Below are 8613 nucleotides of genomic sequence, written 5' to 3'. Positions count from 1 at the left end.
TAATTTTTGTAATTTTTGTAATTTTTGTAATTTTTGTAATTTTTGAAATTTTTGTAATTTTTGTAATTTTTGTAATTTTTGTAATTTTTGTAATTTTTGTAATTTTTGTAATTTTTGTAATTTTTGTAATTTTTGTAATTTTTGTAATTTTTGTAATTTTTGTAATTTTTGTAATTTTTGTAATTTTTGTAATTTTTGTAATTTTTGTAATTTTTGTAATTTTTGTAATTTTTGTAATTTTTGTAATTTTTGTAATTTATGTAATTTTTGTAATTTTTGTAATTTTTGTAATTTTTGTAATTTTTGTAATTTTTGTAATTTTTGTAATTTTTGTAATTTTTGTAATTTTTGTAATTTTTGTAATTTTTGTAATTTTTGTAATTTTTGTAATTTTTGTAATTTTTGTAATTTTTGTAATTTTTGTAATTTTTGTATTTTTTGTAATTTTTGTAATTTTTGTAATTTTTGTAATTTTTGTAATTTTTGTAATTTTTGTAATTTTTGTAATTTTTGTAATTTTTGTAATTTTTGTAATTTTTGTAATTTTTGTAATTTTTGCAATTTTTGTGTAATTTTTGCAATTTTTGTGTAATTTTTGTAATTTTTGTAATTTTTGATATTTTTGTAATTTTTGTTATTTTTATAATTTTTGTAATTTTTGCAATTTTTGTAATTTTTGTAATTTTTGTAATTTTTGTAATTTTTGTAATTTTTGATATTTTTGTAATTTTTGTAATTTTTATAATTTTTGTAATTTTTGCAATTTTTGTAATTTTTGTAATTTTTGTAATTTTTGTAATTTTTTTAATTTTTGTAATTTTTGTAATTTTTGTAATTTTTGTAATTTTTGTGATTTTAGGAATTTTTGTATTTTTTGTAATTTTTGTAATTTTTGTAATTTTTGTAATTTTTGTAATTTTGTAATTTTTGTAATTTTTGTAATTTTTGTAATTTTTGTAATTTTTGTAATTTTTGTAATTTTTGTAATTTTTGTAATTTTTGTAATTTTTGTAATTTTTGTAATTTTTGTAATTTTTGTAATTTTGTAATTTTTGTAATTTTTGTAATTTTTGTAATTTTTGTAATTTTTGTAATTTTTATAATTTTTGTAATTTTTATAATTTTTGTAATTTTTGTAATTTTTGTAATTTTTGTAATTTTTGTAATTTTTGTAATTTTTGTAATTTTTGTAATTTTTGTAATTTTTGTAATTTTTGTAATTTTTGTAATTTTTGTAATTTTTGTAATTTTTGTAATTTTTGTAATTTTTGTAATTTTTGTAATTTTTGTAATTTTTGTAATTTTTGTAATTTTTGTAATTTTTGTAATTTTTGTAATTTTTGTAATTTTTGTAATTTTGTAATTTTTGTTATTTTGTAAATTTTTGTAATTTTTGTAATTTTTGTAATTTTTGTAATTTTTGTAATTTTTGTGTAATTTTTGTAATTTTTGTAATTTTTGTAATTTTTGCAATTTTTGTAATTTTTGTAATTTTTGTAATTTTTGTAATTTTTGTAATTTTTGTAATTTTTGTATTTTTTGTAATTTTTGTAATTTTTGTAATTTTTGTAATTTTTGTGATTTATTGAATTTTTTTCATTTTAGTTATTTTAGTTTATAGTTTTAGATATTTTAATTATTTTTTAATTTTGTTCTTTTATGTTGCTTTTGTAATTTTCATCATTTTAAGTTTTCAAACTTCATTATGAATGTTTTTGTTCATTTGTATAAATTTGTTAAGATTTTATTTATTCTGATTTCGCGGTATTTGTTTGTAAATTAATCTAATTATCCAGGTTAGATGCAACATTTGTATATCACAACACTCATTCAATTGTTATTTCAATATACAGTAATAAAGCTATCATTGAATGATAAAAAATTGATGATGACATAGTTTTTAACATCATGGAAGAGTTTTTTAAAGTTTTTGATTCTCATAAAAAAATTTAAAAATCGAGTAATAGATATACAATTTTTTACATTTTTCGATGACGTGAAAAACTTTACCTCGTATGACGGATTAGCTTAATGAAATCACCTACAAATTTGATATTGCTTTCAATATCCAATACCAACACTGTTCGTGTATAAATATTTTCCGGACAATCACCAATTTTTTTAAATAAATATTTTTATAATTTAGTTAGCTGACTGGGGCAAAATGCAACAGAATGCAAATCAGAACTAAATCTGATAAATCGCGTTTCCATATGCTGGAATATGATTGTTTTGCATTATGCGTTTGTGAACATTAAAATTTCATCCATCCTAGGATTTATTTACATGATTCAAGATAATAGAATATTTTGTAGCATTTTTTGCCCCTAAATGTATGCAGCAGATTAACACTTTTTTTCTTAAAAGCATTTTTGACAGAAAAAATGTAAAATTTAATTCGAACAAAACCAAAAACTACTGTAATTGGTACTTTATGCGTTATGACATCAAAAGTGTATAAACAATTTAAAATTTTAAACGTTTTCATTTGATTTTTCATTAATTACGGAGTTAGTTGCAACTTACTCCTTTTTCTTAGTAGGGTGAAAATCACATGTTTTTGAAAATTTAAAAATAACTGGTAAAACCAAAATTTTTTCTAACTATGTCAATTTAGTGTTCCATCAACCTTAAAACTTTTGATGTACAAAAGGAATGATTATCTGTAGACATTCAGATTTTAGAAACCATTGAAGTTGAAAAATGTTGCATGTTGCCCCAGTCGACGGTATGTGTCTTTTTCAATTGATTTTAAATTTTAAATATATCTCGATTTTTTTTTTTAAATCAAACTTAGTCGAATGAATTATTTTGGGTTTGATTCAACGAATAATAATTGACTTTTTTGTTTTTTTTTTCAGCTGTACTATGTGCAAGCGTCAAATTAACCCGAGAGCAATCCTTGGTTGCGTATTACTTCCCAAATTACTACTGTGAACCTTCGCTATGTCAATCCGGTGGGCCACATGTTGCCTGTGCCGCTCCCAATCGGTATGGTCCCGAATGCTACGGGAAAGATCCTCAAATAGTTCTGATGACTCACGACCTTCGGACTCGGATTCTTGATCAACATAATCGCCAAAGAGCTCTCCTGGCCAGTGGAAGACTTCCGGGGTATTATTCGGCTGCTAAAATGCCAACTCTCGAGTGGGATTTGGAGCTTCAATATCTGGCAGAAACAAACGCCCGATCCTGCAATTATGGCCATGACAAATGTCGCAATACGCGATCGAGTAAATATGTCGGTCAGAATATTGCCATTTTGCGATACTTTGGGCTCAACATAACGAAAGAGGAATCTATACAGTATTTCGGCGATGCATGGTTCAATGAGTACGTTTACGCACATAGCTTTGTCGACAGTTATCCACAGTATTATGTTGGGTAAGAAGAAATTTAGGCCACCTTTTCTTGCGCCATGCGTTATTCAGCTTTACTTTACTAATTTTGGGTTTTTTTTTTCAGGCCCCAAATAGGACACTTCACACAGATCATCAGCGATCGCACAACGAAGATCGGTTGCGGTATGACGACATTCCAGACTTACAAGAATCGATACTGGTGGACCAACGACTATTTGGTGTGCAACTACTCGTTCACCAATATTATCGGCCAACCGGCTTATGTCAAAGGAGCAGCGGCCTCTCAATGTGCTTCCGGACCAAGCTTTACGTATCCTGGACTGTGCAAATAAAATTGGGCTTCAACTGATTAAACACAAGAGGATTATAGAACGAATGGAATAAATGCTTCAAACTCAATTGGATACAAAGCGATTTTACCAAATTTCAAAAGTCAGTCAATTAGATGGGACACCATTTACTAGCGAATAAAAAAACGATTTTTCACGTTCAGTAAAGAAAATGTGGAGCAAGGGGATGGATTTTGTAAACATATTTAGTGGAAGCCCTCCTTCGTTGAGATCTCATTCAACAACAAATTTGAAAATCATAGAAGAACGATAGCAAAATATTTAAAACCCTTTTCCCAATTTGGAAATTATTTTTGGGTATAACTTTAAACTACAAACTGTCAAATTTCAACATAAAAATTTTTGCTCAGAAAGAGTCGACTTTTTATTATGAAGTGGTGGAGACAGATAGAGTAAAATCGTAGACACCAGAACCCAGACTGACCACTGAAGGCTGATTTTGGTGGTTGTTCCGCAGCGCTATCTAACGGAACGTACACAAAATGAAAAATCTCGATATATCACACACACACAGCTGCATTGTGCTATTTTTTTTTTACATCTAGCGATGAACACGGTCATTTTTGATTACCTAATTTTGATAGAAAAAAAAAACCTATGCAAAAGCAGGGTTAGATGCAACATTTTTATACCACAACACTCATTCAATTTTTATTTCAATAAACTGTAATAAAGCTATCATTAAATGATAACAAATTGATGATGACATAGTTTTTAACATCGTGAAAAAGTTTTTTTTAAGTTTTTGATTATCATAAAAAAATTAAAAAATCGAGCAATAAATGTACAACTTTTCTCATTTTTCAATGCCTTAAAAAACTTTACCTAGTATGACGGATTGTCTTGATGATATCACCAACAAACTTTATATTGCTTTGATTATCCAATACCAACACTGTTGGTGTAAAAATATTTTTCGAACAATCACCAAATTTTTTAAAATATTTTTTTTTATAACTCAGTTAGCTGTCTGGGGCAAAATGCAACAGAATGCAAATCAGAGCTGAATCTCATAAATCGAGTTTCCATATGCTGGGATATGATTGTTTTGCATAAGATTTATTTAAGATTTATTTTCATGATTTAAGCTAAAAGAATATTTTGTAGTACATATTTTTACCCCTAAATGTATGCAGCAAATTAACACTTTTTTCTTTAAAACATTTTTGACAGAAAAAATGCAAAAATTTAATTCGAACAAAACCAAAAATTACTGCAATTTGTACTTTATGGGTTTGGACATCACAAATATATCAAATATACAAATATATTTTCGTTTGATTTTCCATTAATTACAGAGTTTGTTGCAACTTACTCCTTTTTCTTTGTAGGGTGAAAGTTGCATATTTTTGTAAGTTTTAAAATAACTAGTAAAACTAATAATTTTTCTGACTACGTCAGTTTGGTGTCCCATCAACCTTAAAACTTTTGATGTACAAGAGGTATGATTATCTGTAAGCATTAAGATTTTAGAAGCCATTGAAGTTGAAACGTACTGAATGTTGCCGCAGTTGACGGTATTTCGAAAACCACTAAAGAACCGTTTTTCAATTGGAGCGCATCAACCAAATGTGATTAGAATTCAACCATAAAGCTTATAAAAAATGCATCGACTTCGACAGTAATGGAAATTGAATGAAAACTTGAGATTTTTCGCTCCACTTTCTTATTTCGTTTTGGTTGAAAAATAACCATTTTATGACATCTCCGATGTGGTTGAAAATCATACATTCTCAATTCACAAGAAGAATTGCGGAAATGAAGAGCTGCCTACAATTGCTTTTGTAAAGATCATTTACAACTGCAAGATTCCGATAACCCTCGAAACCTCCGTCAATAGTAAGTTCAAGTTTCCCGAGTAGAATAATATTTTATCGACCCAATTATATGCAAAAAAAATATTTAAAAAGAACTAGGAATTGTTGAGAAAACGACAAATCACAACGTAAAAACATTCCACTGGTTGTATATTGCAAAACGACAGTAAAGGGTGTTCGGAATCAAATAACGACACACAAAACTGTTCGGTAAAATTCACCAATCACCTTCAAACTTCCAGGGAGTAAAATAAAACATGTTATGAATATTTTCCCATGTTGGTTTTATTCAATTTCAATCCCATATCCAAATGCACGAACCTTCTTCTTTACACTACTCATAAGGTCCTGTACATCATTTAGACCAACTTTTTTTGCGTGGCAAAACCTCTTTCGAGTAATGGCACGAGGCTAAATCCGGCCAGAAAATCGTTGGACCATCGTGTGACCTCAGAAGAGGAAGTAGACGCTTTTGCAGACATTCCTGACCGTTCCAGTTGTTACGAATGGGGTGCTCCGCTTTCCACACGAGCAAATTGCTTGCCAAACCATGTATTGTTTGGCAAACTTTGACATCTTCTGCTTTCTGATGTCCTCAGGGACATTGAACTTATGAAGAGCGGTGAAAACCTGGAGCCCTGGAAGCTGCCGGTAGTCTGCTTTTACGTACGGCTCATCATCCATAATGACTTTTGAACTTTGTACGTTTGTAGCCCTTCACGTTTTTTCGCATCTTGCACGAAAGTTTTGGTAAGATTCAGTTTCTTCGCCACATCTCGAACTGAACTGTTGGGATTCCTCTTGAAAGCTTGAACTACCCGCTTGTGATCACTTTTTTCCGATCGATGGTCAAACGTTCGTGGTACCGATTTAAAACACGAGAATGTACCATTCCCAGCTTCTTGCTGATGGCGCGATGAAAAAGATCCGGATTTTCGAAGTACGTGCGCAAAATTTCTTGGCGCCGCTGCCATTCTTCCGACTCCATCTTCGCAACGACTGCACATCTGCTAGTGAAACTTACACAGCGTAAACAAATACACATTGAACAAATTCCACCCAAAATTTCAATAGAAAATACTCAACGGGTAAAAAGTTACAGCCATTTAAAAGTGGTGCAATTTGATTTGAGGGTGTACTTTAAGTTTGTCTTTTTTTAATTCCGAATTTTTGTTTTCTGGAAACAAAATATTCATAAAATTTCATTAAGAAAAAAGGCAATTTCGACCTTTTGTCCTTGTCACGACTCAGTAATTTAATTATCAAGTGTATTTTTTTTTCTTGATGAAGCACAGTGGTTTCACGATGCTCCGTCAGATGGCGTATAATTCTGGGTGATTTGTAGTTGTATGGATTCAAGCGCCTCTGATCAGTCTGGGTTTCTGGTGTCTGCGGTTAAATCTACCACCACACAATAGTAGGCCATGTGCAGTTTGCCTCACAAATGGAAGCTTGCAGTGTGAATGAACGAAGGTTATTTTACATTCAAAATATTGAAACCTTCAAAGACACCTGTCTGTAATTTAGTCATTCATAACATTTGATGATTTCATAACAAAATGAAATAAATAATCTCGTTTTAGGGAAAAAAAAATTAAAATAACTGACTGAGTTAGCGAATGAGAAAGTTTCGCTTAGTTTTAGTTCCGTTGAAAACTACAGGGTGGAAACGTGAAAACTCAGCATAAAACTCAAACCATTTGTTATTTCTCTTCGGAATCAGATTCATGACAGGTTGGTGACAAAATAATAATTTGATAAATTCCAAATTTTTATTCTGAATTTGGAACGTTATATTGAAGTTCCGAAATAAAAATCACAGTTTAGAATTCAGATTCCAGCGATGATAATTATTTTAAAACTGCTGTTAAAATTTATGTGGCATAATTTTTTCTCCGATATTTCGATGCGATTCAAAGTTTTTCATCTGCATTAGGATTAATATCTTGAATTTGTTTTTATACAAATTTTAAAAAGTTTACAGCTTAATTTGAATTCCGCATTTTAAATAGGACTATTCTAAATACATTTCTTCTGTACGTATCGAACGTTTTAGAGTTGCGTTTCAATTTAAGTTTAAAAAGATGTTTGAACATTAAAAAATATGTAGTAAAGACCTCTAGACTTATTTGGTACAAAGTTAAATTTATTTATTTACATGGTTTCCATCTGAAGACATATCTTATGAACAAAATTTTTCCGAATCAATCGGTCCATGGCAACCATTCTCCAGTCTCGAGCATCCCACATTCGCCAGATCACGCTCCACTACACACTAAGTTTGCATTTATCCCGCTCGGGACCATGGGTCTCCGTATCACAGGAGAACTGCCCAATTCAAACGAAGTTCGAATGAGAATTCACCCAAATCTCGGGACGCTTCATCTCTCCTGAGATCCAAGACAAACTTTGAACGAGAGCGCAGGAACTTTAAGTGTCCCCGTGGTTTCAGGACTTTGTGTTCTCCTGAATCACGGGAGAACCAATTTTTGTCAAATGTTCTTTCTCTTGCTCTCCTGTATAGAACAAATAATTTTTATTCTCTTTTTCACTTGTGCATAAAACCTCAAACCGTCAAAGTTTCAACTCGTCATTTTTTGCGGTCACCGTTCGTTCGTTGCAGACGTGTGAGAAAACAACGTTTTTTTTTCTGTCCTGTTGGACCGTGTTGTTGGAAACGACAACAATATTCTCTGATTTCAATCGGTTGTGAAAGTGTGAAGTGAGCTGCGCAGATCGCCGATCGACAAAAACGGAAAAATGATTATTGTCCCTCCATCGCTTGGTCTAGGCAAGAGCGTTCCAGGCCGGCAAGATGTTTCCGATACGTATGGTTACCAGTGCTAGATCCATATGGTAAACACAGCGAAACTAGTCTCAACCGCACTCTTGAGTTTGTACATATGCCCATCATCCCGCAGCGGCATCTCATTCGATCACTTGTTACGGATATTTGAGCAGCGGCTAGACCAGCCAAGGCAAGGTACTCTAAGAGTACGGAACCTCAGGGCCGGCTGGCTACTGGGTAACCAACAGTGATTGAAATCCTCACCAATTTTCTCATCAGAGGCATTCAAAATACAC

The sequence above is a fragment of the Uranotaenia lowii genome, chromosome 1 (genome assembly GCF_029784155.1).
Source record: "Uranotaenia lowii strain MFRU-FL chromosome 1, ASM2978415v1, whole genome shotgun sequence".
Lineage (NCBI taxonomy): Eukaryota > Metazoa > Arthropoda > Insecta > Diptera > Culicidae > Uranotaenia > Uranotaenia lowii.
This window is presented reverse-complemented; position numbering follows the sequence as displayed.